Source organism: Tinamus guttatus, unplaced genomic scaffold (genome assembly GCF_059628265.1).
Source record: "Tinamus guttatus ecotype Peru unplaced genomic scaffold, ASM5962826v1 Tinamus_guttatus_pri_ptg000520l, whole genome shotgun sequence".
Classification (NCBI taxonomy): domain Eukaryota; kingdom Metazoa; phylum Chordata; class Aves; order Tinamiformes; family Tinamidae; genus Tinamus; species Tinamus guttatus.
Genome location: NW_028289054.1, coordinates 500,642 through 521,249, shown reverse-complemented (window position 1 = coordinate 521,249; position 20,608 = coordinate 500,642).

Here is a 20,608-nt window from a genome sequence, read left to right as displayed (position 1 = left end):
TTAAAGCCTTTTCAACAAATGGCTTTTTCCTTTGCTTTGAATTGGTTCAATGTATGGCCAATTTCTGTGCATGGCTAATCCATGACTTGTATTGACCTAAAATGTAGTTCCATTTTTACTGCCCACAAACCTGCAGATCAAACCTGCTTAGTTTTCAAGAGAAACAAAGGCTAAATTCTTTAGTGACACAAGTGTAATTCTGAGTATCAGAACAATAGATCCCCCAAGGCAACTAACAAAATCTAATGTAGTACTCTGAAGCTATCTGAGCAGAGCAGGGATGGACATTCCTAGCAGTTACTGTCATGTCCTGAAAATGCACATGGAAAAAGCTCCAAAATTCTGTACATAACACTGCTTCATCTTCCAGAGATAATCCTCTGGAAGCAGAAGAAAGTTCAGCACTGAATTTCTGACACTCCCTTACTTCTTTTGGTGAGTAATGAGACAGAATAAGTCCTGTCAGGAAGGCTAAGGATAGGACTTACATATCCCATAGGACCTCTTTTGTCCTCTCCAGCTTGATTGACAGATGTGAATAAGTCATAATCTACCACAGCTCTAGAAAAGACTGATATGTGGAGCACATAACCCTGGCCTTTTTTTTGTGTCAGCTTTGTGAGCAAGAGTGGGTCTCCCCGCCAGAGTAGTGGGACCTTGAAACATTATTATGAAGGTTACATAAGCAAGAAATAAGACCAAAATTTTCAAATTTTAAAATGACAAATGTTTCTAAATGCCCTTTAAAAAGCAAGTAATATTGTAACTTGCACTGCAAATAAAATGGTGCAACATTTTTAAATTATGTCTATATTTGCTGTAAATTTGCGTATATACTTAACATATGGATAACATGTTTAGATATTTTCTGTATTCAGTTGGGCAATAGCTCAACAGTTTTGATATCCTACCTAATTATCTAATAACCCTGCCTCTGATTTCTTAACATCCATTCTAAACCCATGTCAGAGTAGCACGACATATCAGAAAAGCAGAGAAACTGATTTCTCAAAGATCTGTGAGACCAATATTTCTTGATACCGAATATTTTGAATTCTGCTTTGGTTAAGTATTACAGGAGTTGATACTGCCAAAGATTGTTCAAAGACAGTAACTTTTACTAAGGGACCAATAGGGACCATATGCTAATTCACTTGTTTGTAGTGAATAGGACCGAGCTCTACAAATATTTCTTTTTAACTAAGGCACACGACAAATGAAGGTTTCTGAATTGTCATTTAAATAATAAATTCTTCCTTTATTATTCTGTGTTTACGTTATGTGCATCTTTGATTTTACTTCTTCCCACAAGAGGGCATAAGCGAACTATCAATATGTGTTTTTACCCTGTGCTTTAAACTTAAACAACAAGCATCTGAGAGGACTTTTCTCTTGAAAATAATCAGCTGTCACACTGCTAAAATTTACAGTTAGCCTCTGAAATTAACAAAACCTGTCTCTGTAATTAGCTTTTTTTCCAATCAGAAAAAAGAAGTAGTGTATTGAAGTCCAGGAAATGAACTTTGAGCATGCTTAAAGAACAGTTCAAGATGGTGGAAAACATTATATGATTATATCAATGACTCTAAGAAGCTTAGTCCACTTTCTACCAAAAGAAGGTCTGGCCTTATTTATTTTCTGCTACTTTTTATGGTTCAGGTGTTTTGTTGTTCACCATTATTTCATCCTCATGTTAAGATTTTAAATTATCCTACCTGTGTATTTTCCATCTCAGTCTCTAGAGCCTGCTTTCTCAGACTATTTCCATGCTATTTTTTGCCTCTGCATAGGCATTTAGTATTTCAATTTTATGAATTTTATGCATGTCTCGAACAATTGACTTCAGAAGAAGCATACATATATACTTCTACATGAAAAACAAATACATCTTAAACACAGTGATTTTGTGACCTGTGAGACGGTAATCTTCTTTTCACTTTTTTTTAACATTAACAAGGACAAAAAAACTATTTGCCACTTAAATCTGTTACAAATTGTTTAATCATGAACAGATTACTCTTCCCATACAAATAAGAACTATTTGTACTGGGAGGTGATTCCTTAAAGTAACTTCCTGTCAATCTGTCAACAGGATTTTAAGCCCCTGAGTAATGCTCAACAAATTCTGTATAAGTCATTTTCTTGTCTTCGTGTTTGTTAATATAGGAAATACCATTATGACTGGGGTTATCCATATACTTGATATTCTTCATATTTGAAAATAAATTGGTTCAGGAATTTGAATACAAAATAAGATTATGTAATTGGATAAATTTTTCAAACTCTTTGAAAATTCTGTACCTTGAACAAACATTTTAAGGCGGAAACAAAATGTCCGTACTTAGAATTTGTGAGTAATATACTGTTTAGTGTAGCTTGCAATTTTGACGTGTATACTAAGCATTATAAAAGCTAGCTGTCTGTGAGGATCAGAAAATTTATGAGAAGATATAAGAGCATATCTTGCACAGAGTGCAAGATGAAAAAAAGAATGTACTGCATACAGCATAAACAAAGAGAGTTGAAGAACTCTAAGTAGTAAATTCATGAACAGTGAATTTAATATGTTACTTCACTTATGTGTTTCATCTACCACACACAAAATATTAACAGTTTTCAAAGAAAATGTGTAGTTTTGAAAGAAATTCCTGAAAATTCATGCTTATGTCCTGGTTCAACAGAACGGAGCTTAGTTTAAAATGAAGATCAGAAACAAATGCCAAAGCTGACATTTTTTTCCTTTTGTTGCTGGTCTGTCCCATCAAGTACATTACATGTCTGCATTACAAACCCAGAATTGTAAGGATGTTTTCCATGTGATGCCTTGGAGTAAAAAACATCACTTGTACACACATCCGTCCAGAAATATTTTAATCTTTAAATATTTGGGAGAGATTTATGGAATAGGATAACAACCAGTGTTGCTTTGTGCTTCATCCTGGTGGAATTTGCTTGTTCACTGTCCAAACATGATGCGCCTTAAATCATCATGAAGATTGAAATATTTCTATGGAGGGAGGAGAATGGAAAGATGAAGTGCAGCATTATTGACCTACAAGTCATAGTGCTCTGCAGGTCATTCTCCAGTCTGGTTTACCTAGCAAAATGAAGCAATTCTTTGCTCTGGAGAGCAGGGAATGAACACTACACCAAACCATGCAACACAAGAACAGGCATCAGAATCTAAGCTGAAACATCTGTACATCTTTTCTGTTACATCCAAAAGTTGCATTGAAACAGCCCATGATTATAAGATCAGATTCATAAACAAGAAAGAGAACTGTCTTGTCCAACATGGCCAGTGTGATCTAATTTTCCAGGCCCTGATTTGACTAACTACTCTTTCAAGCTTTCTTCAGTAGACAAAATGATCCAATTCTTCTTGGCAGTCTAAATTCATGTTGGAGTATTGGAGACTCTTATGGGAGAGGATGGGAAAGGAGGTAGCTCTGAAGTAGGAAGGAAGGGTCTTTCAGTATAGCAGAGATTTTAGAACAAGAAGTTTTAGGGGATTAGAGCTCTGCAATGGGAACTCTTGGTGATCTCTGTAAATATTAAGGCATTTGAATTGTGTGGCAGGAGAAGTGAGGAACTTTGCAATTCTGCAAAAGTAAAACATATTTCAACCTAGCTATGGAGTGAAAAAAATTGAAGTAGGAAGTGTCATATAAGCAACTCTGCCTTAGAATATGCTGCCTAGTACTTTGCTTGGGGAAACCAGTTTAATGACAAGAAAGACAAAAAAGCATGATTATGAACAAGACAATGGTCTTGTTAGATTAAATGCATTCAAGTATTTTCAAAATTTGTTGCTGGATATAAAACAGCCAGGTAAATTGTTTGGTGATTGCCTTGATGGAAAAAGGGGTAAATATGTTAGACCTGATGGGAAGGATAAACACAGATCAGGAATGACTGAGAAGGGAGAGCCCAGCAGTTTTTGCATGTAAGTATAGATGACTAAAAGAGATAAAGAAGAAGAGTACTGGAAATTTAGGGGAGGATGAAATTAAATTGAAAATTCATAATCAGTCAATAATTAAAGTCACATAGGTAATTTGGGAGGTATGGACTTCTCTGAAGAAGTAGAAATAGAGAGGAAGATGTAAGTATAGTGGGTAATGGAAGAAAATCTGTTAAAAGGGAGGATCTTAAGGAGGAAGAATGGAGAATTTAATCAAAATTGACCTTGACTGCAGAAAATAACCAGGAAGAGTTGTCTGAGCAATAGGATCTCTATCCAAGTAAATCTTAAATTGATCCATGAATAATTATCCCAAAGCCAAAATACTGCCACTGGGAAACACTGTTGAACTATAAGAATATACCCCATAGGCAAAGTTCAGATACTTTTTCATATCTCTTTCAACCAATTTTACTTATCTACCTATTCTCTCTCTGGGGAGATAGCAGTCTCCTCCTCTGAAGAAGAATATCAAAATATTACAGAAATCCCTTGCTAAAATGCTTCACATTGTAATATGATGTGATCAAAAAGGCCTGTATCATAAAGGACGTTTGAGAGCAAGTTATCTAAAATGCAATTCCTACAGAACTACAGCAGAATCACACATCCGTATCTTTCAGCTTTGATTCAAAAAATTTAATTAATTCTTTCAAAGAAATTTAAATCACAGGTCCAATGTGCTTTACAAAACAACATCCAGTGATTTGATATATGTATATATATATTCAAAGCAACTTCAACAGAAAAAAAATGATACAGCATTTTGTGTGGAAGAGCTGTAATAGACTCAGAGAATATAGCATTTGTTCACCAGAATCACAGCTTTTAATTTTGGAGGAGCATACAATGCATAGTCTGAGAATTTTAAAGTAAATCAATAGCATGATTTAAGTTAAAACTTCTTTAAAGTAAATTCAGTCTGGGATATCATGTGTTATATCATGACATGACATAGATCCATCAAACTTCTTCTATTATAAAAATCACTAATATAGACACTATATTCAGAGAATAGATTTCTTTATTTTTTGACTCCATGACTTTACTATTTTTCTGTTGTTTTATCTTTATTCTTCATGTTGCTAATGTTTTATTTTTTAAGTTGATAAATAGTAACTACATTATGTAAAGCAAATACAAGTCATCCTTTCTTTCCCCCCAAAATAATGACTGTTTCCTCTTCTCATTGAAAACTGACCTGAAGAAGATAATGGGCGCATGTGCTTGGATTTGCACAGCTTCCATTTGATCCCAGTGACATTGAAGCCAGTCTAGCTTCAGGCAAACTAACATTTTTTTTTTTGTCTAACTGTATCCCTGTGCTTCCTATAATTTACTTTTCATCTCCATGTACAATCAAATTTAGAAAAGAAGTGTCACTTTCCCTTCTAAAAAGAGGGCTGATCTCAGATCCTAGCCTAGGCTAAGATCCTTAGCAAAAGATAGTACAAAAATGAGAAGGTTTAAAAGGAAAATAGAGAGCACCTTCAATGTCATATGAGTTATCTGTAATTTTTGGCTGTTGAAAAGTGTGGAATAGCAGAGCTTTGTGAAATATTGTTGGAATGACAAAACCTGTTTGAGCCCATCATGCTTGTGCATGATTTCTACAAGACGACAAGACTACAGAACTGAAGAAACAGCTCTTTTCATGGAGGATTTTATAAGAAGTAATTAAATATTTCAGATGAGAGAAAGGCCCTTACAATGAAAGCAGCTACTGAGTTAGACAGGAAATAAATATACCATTATTTTCAGCTGCATTATCAATATTAACTGTTGACTGCAATGTATCCCTGAAAAAACATGAAATTTGCTGTCAAATAGAATCCTAAACTGTATTAATGCTAGACTAATAACTAGAGTGATCTACAGTGATAATTATCATACACATTAGAAATGAAAAAATCTGAGATTAATTAGAAAAACACTATGTCATGGATGGATTAATAGCATTATATCTAGTTTAACATGGCCCTTATTTCCTGTATGATGGATTACACATCTTCTATTTTGTAATGCTTTTTGTTCTCTTCCTCCGGACATATGTGATACCTATGTTTTTAAATAAGTCAGTGAAGATTTACAAGGTATAGATATACTAAAATATATTAAGTATGGACTTTGGTTTTCATTCATGTAAATCATATTTTAAAGTAATTAACAAACATAGTCCTAGTGAAAAATATTCTTATATCTGAAAGATGAACAAGTGGTTACAATCCCACTCTTGAAAAAGAGATTTCAAGATGACAAGTTTTTTCTCTGTTACTGTTCAGCAAACCTCAGATTCAATTAATTGCCTGTAAATGTTCAGCATAAGAGATAATATGTTCATGTACCATCTGTACTATACACCACTATTAATCATATATTCACCATACAATCAAGTCGTGTAAATGTTGCAGGACTCAGAAATGTTTCCGAGCATTTTTTAATTTATCAGTAAGCTAGACCATCCTTAATACAGTTTTCCAAAAATATCATTTTAGTCTACTCAGTGAGTGGATTTTCATGAGGGAAAAAGCTACCTAATATCAAGCTGCCAAGCATGTGCATGCTCATGGTTTCTAAGTCTCTTGATAGGTTTTAATGCATTTTTCTTGGTGTAATCTAAAACATTGATAAAATTCATAAAAAATTAAAAAGAGGGTTTAGGGAAGAATGAGAATCAAGGTACAAGCTCTATGAAATAAGTAACTCAGAATATATGTAAATTTGGAAGGATATATTATTCTTTTTCATGTAGAAAAGACATGAATGAAATAAAGCAGACTGTTTATAATACTTGCATCTTCAAATGAGGTATTTTAAAATCTGCTTGAAAAACATCAAATTATCTCATAATAATCTAGCAAATTAATATGGACCAGAGCCTTGCCTGGTGTAAATCTATATAGTTCCTTTGACTTGGAAGACTAGAATCATAGAATTGAATTTGTTTGTCTTTCTTCTGTTAATAATAGCAGTTGTTTCAAACTAAATATCATATCAACCAGAAGTGTTGCTAAGAAAAGTAAGAAAATCTGTTAAAATGTAAAGTCTCTATTTATTGCTCAAAGCAAAGAATGATACCTTCAGTCTCTTCTGAACAACCTGTAGGCATCTCTTTACTATACCGTGTATTTTATTTTTCTTCTGAACGTCTCTGAACTGTATCCTTTGATCACATCAATATACATCAAGAGTAATTCCACTGTATTCAGCAGTTCCCCATCTGGAAATGTAAAAGGAACAGGTGCATTCAGTCCTGGGGATAAAAAACTCTATGTCTGTTAGGTATGAAAAGGAACAGTTATGTCTGTTTCTTTCTCATTTTGTTGGGAACTAAGGTATGAAACTGATCTAGTAGGAAGCTATTTAGAAATAAATTCCTAGCTGAAGAATGTAAATAGATACCAGCTAAAACAATAGATAACATATGAATCCAAATATTCTTACTTTAATTGGATTAAAACAGTTCTCTAGATCAGTGCTTTAAGGAAGCAACTCTTGCTGAGAGGTTAGACTGAATCCTTTAGGAGCAGTCTTTTTTCTAAAAGGAGGAATGATTAAAGGAAAAACTGTTTTTAATGTGAAAGATTTTTAATTAATCTATATGACAGAATTCTTATTGCCATTTGGGGGAAAAATGATTGTTCAGATGTTTGTTTGGTAAAGCATGTACTATAGTATAAGGATCAAAATATGAAAATCATAACATATAGACAAGTGTAATACTGACACCTAGTTTGTATTACACAACTTCCAGTTAAATTATGTCAAAAAAAAAAAAAAGGCAGTAAGAAAGGAGACACAAATGAATAAAATACTGAAAGCAGGATTTGAGAAACTGGAATAAGTTGTTAGCCACTTAACTGCACATGGGAATGTGGGGAGAAGAGGGCATCTTCTGATTTAATTCTTTTTTTTTTTAATTACTACATTTTCATATTGATAAAGAAGTAAACTGTTAATTAAAATATCCTAGAAGAGTACATTTTAGCCAGACTGGAAAATATTGTAGTCTGGTATGTTTAAAGCTGAAAGAACTACTCCCCTTTTTAGAGAATTGTTATGTGTTCAAATTTATTGCATACATTTGAAATTCTAGAAAATAAATCTGACATAAATTCCATCAGTCGATTCATAGTGAAAATGTCACAACAGTATTCATATTTTCAGATAGTATATCTGATTGTGGCCCATCAGCAATCACATACATCATCTCTAATAATCTCTAAATCATCTCTAAATCACCTCTAAAAAGCAGATAGAATCATCTTGGCTTTCTCTATAAACACGAACAATCATTTAGGACCCAATGTCAGAGACAAACAAGCACATCTACAGTTTTCCCGGACAAATATTCTGTTGAATATATCCCACCCAATCAATTAGAGGTTTTCAGAGTTACCTTTTAAATAGTGAACTGCAAATTTTATCACATCGCTATTCAGCTGCAGTATTTGTACCAGAAAAAAATGCATAACTAGTGTCAGCATAATTTATGTAGGTGTATTTTAACTGTTGCAGTAAAAAGCTCCTAATGTTCTGCTTGTGTAAACCTAAAACATCAGCAACATTGGATCCACTTCAGAAGTTATAGCTGTCTTTGCAATTATTATGTCTAAGCGTGCATCGCATAGGTGACTCCTTGATGCATTTGATGTCCTGTGTTACATGCACCTTTTTACTTTATTAAACAATATTAAAACTCTTTTTCACAGGAGATGAATGACTTGAAGTAGCTGTTGCTTTTACATTTAGCCACATCATGTGCAACTTCCAATACTAGCAACCTGCAATTAGTTTCCATTCTAGTCCGTATAAATTAATTCCACAGCTAACTGGAATTGATATAACAGCAATTCATCAGAGAACTGCATATTTTTCAGAATGATGAGAAGAAAATGGCAAGATAAGGGAAATGAAAATTCAGTAAAATGTCTTTTTTTTCGGTAAAACTCAATTCTTTCAACCAGATAAAATAGTAGTATAACTCAGAAAAGGTCTGTTTCTCCTTTGAATACTCAAGGATTTGTAGCAGGAATAAAAGAAGCCATCTACACCAAAAGGGCTTCCTAGAAAAAACAGATGGAGAGCCAGCACTCTCAGACACATTGAAGAAAACTAATCAGAGCCAGAAGGTCAGAAATCATTAAGTTTGGGAACACATTAGAAAGTAGTAACTTACAGGAGCCTGCCGAACCATACGCACAGAGACTGCACATGTATGGATATCATATGTATGTGTGTATATATATATATGTATGTACACATGTAAATATTTTAAAATTCCAGTGCTTTATTATGTGAATCTGTCTTCTTCAGAAATAAAATTGAATCCCTAAATAAAAAAGAAGTAAAATAGGAATACCTGAAGAAACAAGACTAGTACCAAAACAAAATAGAACCAAAGATACTCAGTTCTGCTAATCATATTCATCTCAAAGCTTCCTGCTCTCTGATCGTATCTGGATTCACAGTGAACTAGTCCGTTACTTTACAACCTCCGGCTATGAGGTTGTAAAACCTCATATGAGGTATGATCAATGATATATCCACCAGAATATGTAGGAACTGGTACAATGACAAAATAAGTTGAGATGGACTGAGTCAGTTCCCTACCTAAAGTTACACTAGATTAAAGAGCTGGTCCACACAATACAGTTCTAGAAACATGTTTTAAACAGTTATTGATTGCTTTTTCCCTTCTGCATGTAACAAGCACCCAAAATAGAGAAAGAAAAAGAAAGCACATAATTTTTAAAATTTCAGCATTATAAGACATAAACACCTCATTATGGAAATGCTGCTCATTGCTTTTTTTTTTTTGTTGGGGGACAAACTTGCTGGAAAAAGAAAAAAAAAAGTAAAACAATTACTGTTGTATTATTACCTGTCATTAAAAGACAGAACTTCCTTTAAAAGCAATCGAATGCCTCTGCATGAGACAGAAACACAGTGAGTAGATGGTGTGTAAGGCAGAGTCTACAAAAGCTGATGTTTGCTACTCAGTTTTGGTATGATTGTGAGATTATAATCACCTGATCGTCTGGTCAGTAATTTGGAAAGAAGCTTTGTTAATTCTTCAATATTGATGGGTTCATTTTGTACATTCTCATACTGACAGGACAAGATTGTAACTTTATGGACACAAATTGGTTTCTAATGTTGAGATACTGAAGAAAGAAAACATAAGGAGGTGTGTACAGTTCCTTTGCAGAGAAGATTTTTTGAGCTTTTTCCAAAACAAAACATTGTAAAACCCCCAGCATTGTACAGCAACTGAAGGAGAACAAAATGTGCCAGGGACATACAAGGTTCCTACCTTGACCCAGAAAAAAGAAATAACACACAAAAAAAAACCTATAAGAAATGCATTCTGCAAGGGAAGTGAGATTTAAAGTTTGCCTGCAAAGAAAAGCAGATATGCTGTAACAGGCTGGCTCAGATGAATCAAAATAAGGATTACAAGATTATTTCAACAGAGGCAATGAGGTAAAAAACAAGTCTATATTTAAACACATGAACCTAGGAGGGGGCAATGAGAACATTACAAGACTAATTCTTTTGCAAGGACAAGAAAGCTAATATTCTCAAAAAACTAATTGAAGATTTAAGGTTGTAGTATAGCATCTCATGTTGAATTAATCTTTGTAAGGTCTCTAATGCATGGTTGTCTTTCCTAGATGAAGGAAATAAAGCTAAGCTAGGCCTGCTGGCGACCTTGGAAAACTCTTGGCAAAATCAGGTATTCTGGGCTCTATGAAAAACCAGAAAGGAAATAGGTGGTGGAGTTCATGGGATACAGCATTCCTACTTAAGGACACTCATATAACGAAAGGAGAGGTTGTGAGGGATGTGGTACAACTTACACCTACATAAAAAGAGGAAGTTATTATTATTTAAAAATACTGTTGGTAAGATGAAGGAAATAATTCACTTCATAATAAAACCTAACATTTGAAAATACAGATTTGGCCCAGGCAATTCCATGAGACTCTTTAAATCATGACTCACCTGCCACAAGAGAGCCCATGATAACACATCTGGCAAGACACCTGTGTAAGGACTCAGCAAATCTAACCGATTTATGTTACAGACATTTGCAGCCACACAGTTCAACCATGATGGTCTTTCTTATGCCAAGATTATATCAAATCATGAAGCACTTCTCTTGTAATCAGAATACCAACCTCAATTCCTCCTGCCACAGAACAATGTATGACTCAAGGGATATTTTTAGTTAGATGACCAAGAAAATTCCCTAGGACACTACAGAAAAATCCCTAGGACAATATTAGGGCACTGACACATAAGTATTAGTGCCATTTGAGATGCCTTCTCATATTGAAGACATCTACTTGAGATATGATGCAGAATGACAGGTTTTTTTCTGCCCATTTACGAATCTAGCCTCTTTCACTGCACCCAGTCATGAGAGAAATTTCCTTTATGATCGTTATGTAAGATCTGGTTCTTTGCATGTGGAACTGAGACACTATGTATATGTATTGGCTGTTTTTTGACCTTTGTAGATGCTCAAATGTCCTGAAAAATCTGAATCCCTATCTAAAATGGAGGAGGAAAAGCTTGCTACTAGAGGAGATGGACAGGTTCTAAAAATTTTAGGACTGACTGGCCTGCTTTAGCTGGGACTGGGGGCATAGACAAGAAGCGACAGTGCAAGTCATCTTGTGTTTTTGGTCTAGATGAGAGGTTTGGCTATGGATGCATACAGGCAGAATAAGTTATTCCAGGTGTTGTTTGCCATCTGTCTCACAGCCCTTAGGAGTTCCTGGCAATCTTTCCAGTGATCTCAATATTCATGTCAAATCAAAATCTTGTAAGTAAAGAAAACCCCAATAAATGCTTTCATTTCCCTCCTGTCTTTGAAAATGGTTGTGTGCAATGAGTTCAGGTGAGTTCTGCCCTAACACTGCGGCTATCACCCAGACCAACAGTGGAAGTAAGGAGTCCAGTAGTACTTTTGAAATTCTCCTAGAGCTTAGCCTGAAATTTTTGAGCTTTCTATGTTCATTGGGAACATTCTCAGACCTTTCTGACTGGAGTTTTGGATGATTTTAACCTCCTCTAGACAAGTGGGAGGCAGTTAGCATGTGTATAGCATACACCTCACTTTTTCTACCTTTATGGAAACAACTCAAAAAAAACTGTCCAAATTGCTGTCGCACACATGTTGCAAAATATTCTTTTTTTACAGCGGCTGAACTTTATAGCTGTTATCAAACTGACTTCTTTCAGATATAGATGAAATACTGGTAGTTGTAAGAGGCAGAGAACAAGATCATGTCAATGTGCATGTGTTTACCTGCATGAATGACAATTTATAGAAACAGACTCTCTTCTGGGGAGTAAACAATACACTGAGATGAGATTCGTGAAAAACTAAGAGCGTGTTTTGAGAGATGTCAGCTTTTTTTCAACCACAGTATATGAAAGCATAAGTTCACACTACTTTGGAAAAGAAGAGGAAAAAAGGAAGTTCTTTGTTCTCTAACATAAAGAAAAGCTTTTAAGAGCTCATTAAAACTGTATAAAATTCTATTGTTAGTTAATGTACCCTCCCTTCTGGCAATTTTCTGAGAATATGAGAACATGTTTTGAGTTCTGAGAACATGAATTCACTAATCTGATGATATGAGAGAAAACACAGCTCTTGGTTGGAGACATAATCTTAAAATCCGCCTGTTACTATCTATCCTCTAATTTTGTTACTCATTATGTTTAACTGTAAAATCCAGAGCTAAGAGCTTAAATAGTATCCAAAGAAAGAACTGGATGCATGTAAGTCATCTTCAAGTGCAAGGTTTCTCCCTGAAAATAACACAAATTGCAGACATCAGTTCAGGGGTTCTTTGTAGGGGGAAAAAAAAAAGTGATGGTAATATAATTTATGGTCTTATGATGAAATCACTATGCTCATTATCACACCTGTTTACTGGTCTGAGTTACAACAGTTGTACAGAAGAATACTACTGCCATACAGCCCATGGCTTGTGATGGGCCACAGGTTTTGCACTGCCTTGACAGCACAGGGTCTCCTCTGGGCTCACTGTGGTCTAAGCCAGGTTCACCTTGTTTTAGCAGTTGCCTAGGGAAGAAGTGCTTATTGCGTAGGGAAGAAGTGCTTAAGTGCTTAGTGCTTATTTATTTCAGCTTCCCTCCAAGATACCCGATATGCAACAGTCAGGCAGAACCAAGGAGCTAACACGTAGCAAACGTGCAACTCGGGCTTTACCTGGGAACCGAGGGGAAGAAAATCTTTACAAAGAAACTGAAGACCTGAAGACTAAAGAGAAACATATTACCAATCTTATACTCCCTCCGAGAAGGACACCAAGATGCCAACAACCCATCTTAACCCGCAAGCACACTTCCTTCCTGAAGGAGAATGAGACCGCCAATCTCAGGACTTGGAGGGACAGAGGTAAGGTGAGCATCACACCAGATAAAAGGAGGAAATATTAGTAGGTTTTCCTACATAACCATCCTAGTGTTTAATTAATGAGGCTTATTTCATATAATTGAGACTGATAGTATTAATATTACTGTAGCCGGTCTGATAACAGCTCTTCATTCTCCTTTGATTAGACTGTTAATGTTTTAATTTGGTTAAAAAAAAAAAGTATCCTTTATTTCTTTTTGCCCATAGCAGTAGTTGGACTGTAATATGTTCATTTCAGGTTAAATTTTCATATTTTCTCATAGCTCTTACTCTCTTTTTATAACAAGTGCTTCTATTTTGCAAGAATTTTGGTATTTCAGTTCATTCAACTATTTCTGATTTAGTTCTGATAAGATACTTCTGATATCTATAATTCTAATATTACAGAGCACTGTGCGATACTTTAACTTGGATTGTCTGTGTGATGTAGAAGAAGACAACAGGATCTCTGAAGCAGGAATTTTCATTTAAAATATATGTTGTAGAACACCTGTCCCAGTGGAGCATTTTGTTTGGTTCAGGCTTCCAGCATTTCCACAGCATAGTGGTGCAGATCATGTTAGACAAAAATCAACTACTACAAGTAAATGCTTATGCTGACTAAACTGTACTTGATAAAAAAAGAGATGAAAAAGGGAATCAGTAATGAGAAATGGCATTATGATCAAAAGGGAAACTACCAGAACCTCATGTAAAACAAATACAATGAAATTTTCCCTAAAGTAAATGACAGGCAGTAGCTTCTAAACAGATCTTTTTCATTATAATGGTGAAAGTTTCATTGCATCCAGACTTCAAGTGATTCTTTTCAAATTCATCTAGTTCATGTTCATTTCCTCTTCCCTGGTTATAAATAGTACTCATGCCAATTATACTGGCACTTGATTATATCAAACTGAGCAGTCTGATGAATAGAAAAGGTGTTTTGAAAACAGAAAAGATGCATGAGCTAGAAAGTGATTTGACTGGCAAGGAAATTAACAGATACAAAAAAAAAGAAATATAAGTTTTGGCATACATCAGGTAGAATAGATACTATTTCACTAGAAAATGGTTTGTGATTAGAAGTGCTGTCAGCATTTGAAGTGTTGTTTAAGAATGGGGTGTTCTGATGGAAGAAAAGGTGAAGAAGGCTGTAAGTTAGCTAGGAGTTCATTTTATGGAAAATGCCATAAGGAAAAAAGAAGCATAAATGGCCAGAGACTTCTCACTTTGTGATCTGCTAAAAGATCACAACGGCTGTGGCCATCTGGCAAAGCAGGAATATCATTATTGTCCAAGGGGTATTACTGGTAGTGCTAATATAAGGATGAGCACAGCAATGTGCCTAACAGAGCAGTGAAAATTGGTACAGTCCATAGCTTTCCCTTTCTGAAAATATTATTGTATTATTCCATATTGATTTATCTAAATATAAGAAAACATCCACCATCTGGTGCCTCCTGAATAGTTCTGTTAATTGCTTGCATGAGAAATTAATATTCATTAAACTGACCTTTCTACGTCAAGCTAAAAAACATTATTTGATCCTTTTTTCTCCTTTTTACTTGAGATGAACTTACATTATCTTTTCTTTCTAAGTTTAGAAATCATTATCCCCCACTACTTATTTTCTTTTGGTGCTGCAAACTGAACATCCCAAATTCAGATCTCACTGAGCCTCACAGGAATATATACAAGGCTAGATGCCTTTTTGAGTTTTCTATGTATAACAAATATCTGACTCTTTCTATAAACAATTAGCTACTGAATGCTTTATCATCTTGAATTTGTATTTTCAAGTGGTGTGTTGTAAATCTAGATTGTTCTAATTATATCTCAGTAAGCATATGAGATTCCACAAATGAAAATTGTTATCCCTTGGTAAATCACAGCACACATTTTGACAGTAAATGGACGCACTTCGAAGGGGCTAATTTTACATCAGAAATGTGGATCTAATGTCACCAACTATTGTAATCACCAAATCTCTAGCTTAAATTTAAGTCCATGACCAATGCAGAAATAGACTCAATTGCTGGACCTTAAGCTAGATCAGACTTAACCAGAAATTACTGAGGATAACCTACTGGCAAATAACTGAACTATAGATCTGGATTTACAGGGAAGACAGGCTTCCAAGGTGAGCATGGCAGATAGATAGATGCAGCTGAGTTGTAGAAGACTACACAGAAGGCCAGGAACCACTGAAGGTGGTGAGGGGCTGGTCTACTATGGTTGTGATGCCCCTCTGGGCATGGTATCCAGTAACTACCAAGGTTCAGCAGGGGTCTTGTCCCAGAGTAAACTCCCAGATGTTTGGGACTGTGGGGAGTTTCTGATATGTCTCAAAGGAAAGAAACAGGATCCTTAGCTGCAGGAGACAAGGCCTATATTGTCCAGCTACAGAGCTGTGGGAGTAGGTGAACAGACTGCACAGCCCCAGGGAGAGTGAAAAACAGGCTGAGCAGATCTTCACAGACACCTTGCAAAGATGAATCTGAACCACACAGGTGTGGAAGGAGGGGCAGCCAAAAAACAGACACCAAAAGGTGTAAATAGAGCCTCCCGTAATGAATAAAGCAGAAGGTTTGCTACTCCTGGGACCAGAAAGACAGCTCCTTCTCCACTGCAGAACAGGTTCAGTACCCTGATAGCAGACTAGGAGACGCGAGCTGTGTCCAGAAACACATGCGAATCAGGTGAGCCTGAACAGCAGCCTCAGGAAGACGAGGAAAGTGACAGTAGTAAATGCCTCCTCACTGTAGGAGATGAAGGGCTCCATTTGCTAGTCTGATCTGCTATCTAGGGAGCTTTGCTGCTTGCCAGGAGCTCAGATTCACGTCATTGTAGTGATGCTGCTGAGGCTTGTCCAACACACAGACTATTACCCCCCTGTTGCTCTTCCCCATGAGTACCGATGATACTTCCAGGAGAGACCTGGAGGGTATCAAGCATGATTATATGGTGCTGGAGGAGAGGATTAAGGTTCTAGGGAGGCAGGTGTTGTTCCCTTGTCCTTTTGACAAAAGAGAAGGCTAAGAGAAGAGGGAAGGATTGTGCTGGCAACATCTGGTTGTGCAGTCATCAGCAATATCAAGGCATTGTTTTTTTTTTCCACTCATGAAACCCACTTTTAGGATCAAAGGCTACTAAGTAGAGATGGATCCACACAACCAAATGGACTGTCTTTGCCAGCAGACTGACTAATCTTGGGAGAAGTGCTTTAAACTAGGAATGAAAAAGGAGAGAGATTACAAACTACAGTTAAAAGACGATTTGGTGGACAGGGTGTAAAGCAAAGGGTGCAGGACAAAAGGAGAAAGAGAATAATAGATGAAGGGACATCAGTCTCTAGCAAATGTGCAGAAATGCATGCAGCTTTAGAAATGAACAGGAGGAATTAGATCTGTGTGTACTGTCAAAGAACTGGGCTGCAAAGGACAGATATAAGCTCTTCACAAAAGACAGGTAGGGGAATGGTGGAAGAAGGGAGGTTGCTCTCTGTTCAGAAGAGCAGCTTGGCTGCATGGAGATATCTTTAGATTAAAAAGTGTTGCCCAAGCATGTAGGGATGGTGTCAGGAAAGCCAAAGCTCAGATGGAGTTGAGACTTGCCAAAAATATCCAAGGCAATGAGAGGAGCTTCTTCCACTAGTAATAAATTAGTTAAAAAAAAAAAAAAGAACAAGGAAAATCTAGCGCTCCTGAATAAGGCAGGCAATCTAGTGACAGTGGACATAGATAAGGCTGAAATACTCAATGCCTTCTTTGCTTCAGCATTTGTCAGCAGGGTCTCACTAGTTATCTGTGGTTAGTGAAAGCTTCAATCAGAATGACCAGCAGCATATGAACACAAGTCTGGGTTAATTGCAGAAGCATTGGCCCATACAAGTCCCTGGTATGAGATCAGCTACATCCCAGGGTGTTGAGAGAACTGGGTAACGGCTTTGCAAGGTTGCTCTCAATCATCTTTCAAAGACTTTGGAAGTTGAGGGATATCTCTGATACTACAGAAAAGCAAAATTGTTGTGCTCATCTTAAAAAAAAAAATCCAAAACATAATTCCAGGGAACTACAGTTCAGTTTCTCTTTGGTTTCTTGGAAAACTTTGAAGCAAGTCCTCCTAGAACTCATTTCTGTGCACACGGAAGAGCAAGTGACTCTCACCAGTGGCATGAATTCACCAAGAGCAAATCAGCCTGACCCACCCGATTGGAGATGGAAATTTCTATGATCTGTAGTGTAGAGTGATAAAAATCTACTGTGGGAAGCAGAAGGCAGATCTTGAGAAAGAAGATGTTTGCCTGCCTAGGCGGAGCGATAAGGAGCATGGATGCAGCTGCTGAGCCCGGTTCACAGGCAGCTCTCCCCCCGGAAACCTGTTGAAGCCGGCCACTCGGCCGGGCTTGTAGCCAACTTAACTGCAGCCATTCTTCAAACTAGCTTTGGAGGTCAAACACCCGGAAATGAGGAAGAAGAGGAGGAAGGCAGGACCCTCGAATTGAGGGCTGGGACCCCCAACTGGCATGCGCGCCTGCGCACCCAGGGGGGAGAGTTGTGCAACTCAAGGCGGAGTTTGTCCGCCCCCCGGGCTGCCTCCTGGGTCAGACTGACCCTACGTGCCAGGATGCACCGGCCATAGAGAGGACAGTGTGCAGAGAGCAGGGGAAGGAGAAACTCCAGACTCTGAGGCCTACGCTGTCTCTGCGTGAGCTGGTCAGCAACTCTCTCTGATCTGCCAGCTCGAGAGGATGTTTGGGTCCAGTATCCTGCCAGCAGGTATCACCTAGTCCATACTTTGCTGCTTTTATGTGCTTTGACCTGAAGAAATGCCCGATGTAGTCATCTCGTTCTGCGTGATTATTGCCGAATCCTGAGCCCATCCAGAACACCACCTGACTACCTCCTGTAGTGAAGTGGACGTCAGAGAGAACAGTGGATGTCATTGACTTTAGCAATGCTTTTGACACCGTCTCTCATAATATCCTGGTATCCAAGTTGGAACATTATGGTCTGGACAGATGGACTACAAAATGGACTGGATAGAGGCTCAGAGGGAGAGGTTTTCTACCTGAAACTTAGTGAAAAGTGAAGTATCACAGGGATCTGTAATGGGCCCTCTTCCATTTGACATCTCTATCAAAGATCTGGTGGATTTAATGAAACACAGCCTCACAGTTTGAAGATGGCACCAAACTGGGGGGAACCAAACAGCATGCTCAAAGGCAAGGCTGCCATCCAGAGAGACTTCAGTGGGCCAGAGGAATGAGCCAATCTTGTAAAAACAAACAAGGACAAATGCCAAGTCCAACCCCTGAGAACGAGGATCATTGAAATCATACTCCTCACATATTCCCCAGCTCCCTTTTTCTGTCATTCAAAACACTTGTACAACACAGTAACAAACAGGATTTTTGATTCATCTCTGGTCAGTAGCTCTGTGGGGGAGGCAAACCATTAGTATTTCTACTTTCCTCCTAAGGATTTTTTTATTTCACTTTTTTAAAATGAATCATAGTTATGTACCTGCTGGTTGAAAGCTATTCTAGCTTGATGTCTTATTCTGTTTGAAGAGGTTTTGGTTTCTCAGTGATTCAGCTTCTCTCTGTTATGTCAGGCTAGCAGAAAGAAATAAAATGAAGTCATCCTTTTCTGAGACTTTTCAGCTTCAAACTATTTGATTAGAAGAAATTCCCAATGAAAATTAAGGCCATTGGAAATAGCAATAAATCACTGAATATTTCACAACAGACAGCTGAAAAAAAAAAAAAAAAAAAAAAAAAAAAGCTTGTGCTGAGAGGGCAAAAGTGTGTCTCTTAGCAAATAACCATACAAATACAGATACTTTTTGTCCCAGTCATTGTTCGTTTTAATTTACTGGTAGACCACTATGTCTCCAAGGTATGTCAACAGAAATAGAAAAAAAAAATGCAGTTGAAAGCAGGGATGGGAGAGCATAAGGATGGTCAGTGTTTGGGGACTGAGTCACTGTTCATGCTATAAAACACGCTGCAGCAGTAGCTGCTAATGCAAGAGTTCTGCAGATACACTGTTGAGATTTTTCACTGAAATGAATATTTTAGTATAGGATAACAGAAACAATAATTTCAGACTGGAAAGTGCAGGATATGTCATGAGAGTATACAATATATGTAAAACCCTTGTTTAACTACCAAAGCGAAGACAGACTCACTACAAAGTGAGTATCCAAAAGATGTCTGAGTGCACTTCATAATGCAGAGCTGGGCCAACCCCTTCAGAGTGCAGGGCTCCACCTTCACACGTTACAGGAGAAGGGTCCTGGAGCACCAGCTGAACTCACCTGGAATGAAGGAACATGTTCTCTAAACAAACAAGTCTTCTAAGCTTATGACATCATGTACAAATGATAAATAATTTTAAGGCAGAGTGAATGTCAAATGACTTCTTATTATTAACCAGAGGCAAATAAATTAAGATTAAATTATTAAAATAAATTAGGTGTAAAATCTTGTGAGTATTTTTAAACATTATCTCACCTCAAAATTCCATTCACTTCTAAAATAATAAGTAAAGTAGGTACCCTTCCAACCTAATTTTTCCTCTAATTCAAATGAGTAATTTGAAATGGTGGAAGAATTTGACTGTCATATGTCTGTTACCCATAAGCTCTCTCACTCAGGAGTTCTTACTGTTGTCACTTCTAGATTCAGGTTAAAGCAGACTGTCACTCCCACAAGTTCAAGTATAATATTGGTCCTTGAGAAGGCCAGAAATGTTTTCTACATTTTAAATCTTATTAAAATCAAATAACTGTTGCAATTAATAAAAACAAAGGGAAAAGAATTTTAACATATAACTGATATCATTATTATATAATAATTTAAATACGTACATTAATTATATAAATTTTCAATAAGAAAATGTTGGTGTATGTCTACAGCAGGTTAAATCACAAAACTCACATACATGTGGGTTCTTCTTGCTCTGCATTGTCCTTGTCTTTTCCTCTCCACAAGAGAGAACACTGTAGGATAGGATCAAAGGGAAAATAAGACTATGATGCTCCTGCCTTCTCAGATATTCTTAATTCTCAGCCCATCTCTCGTTCTTATTAGTATCTTCTGTAACATTTTCATGCCTCTTGTAGTAGTGAATTTCTTTAGAAACTGATGCTCATTTCCCCTTATGTAGAAGTGCTCTTAACAGCAATTTCTACCTTTATCA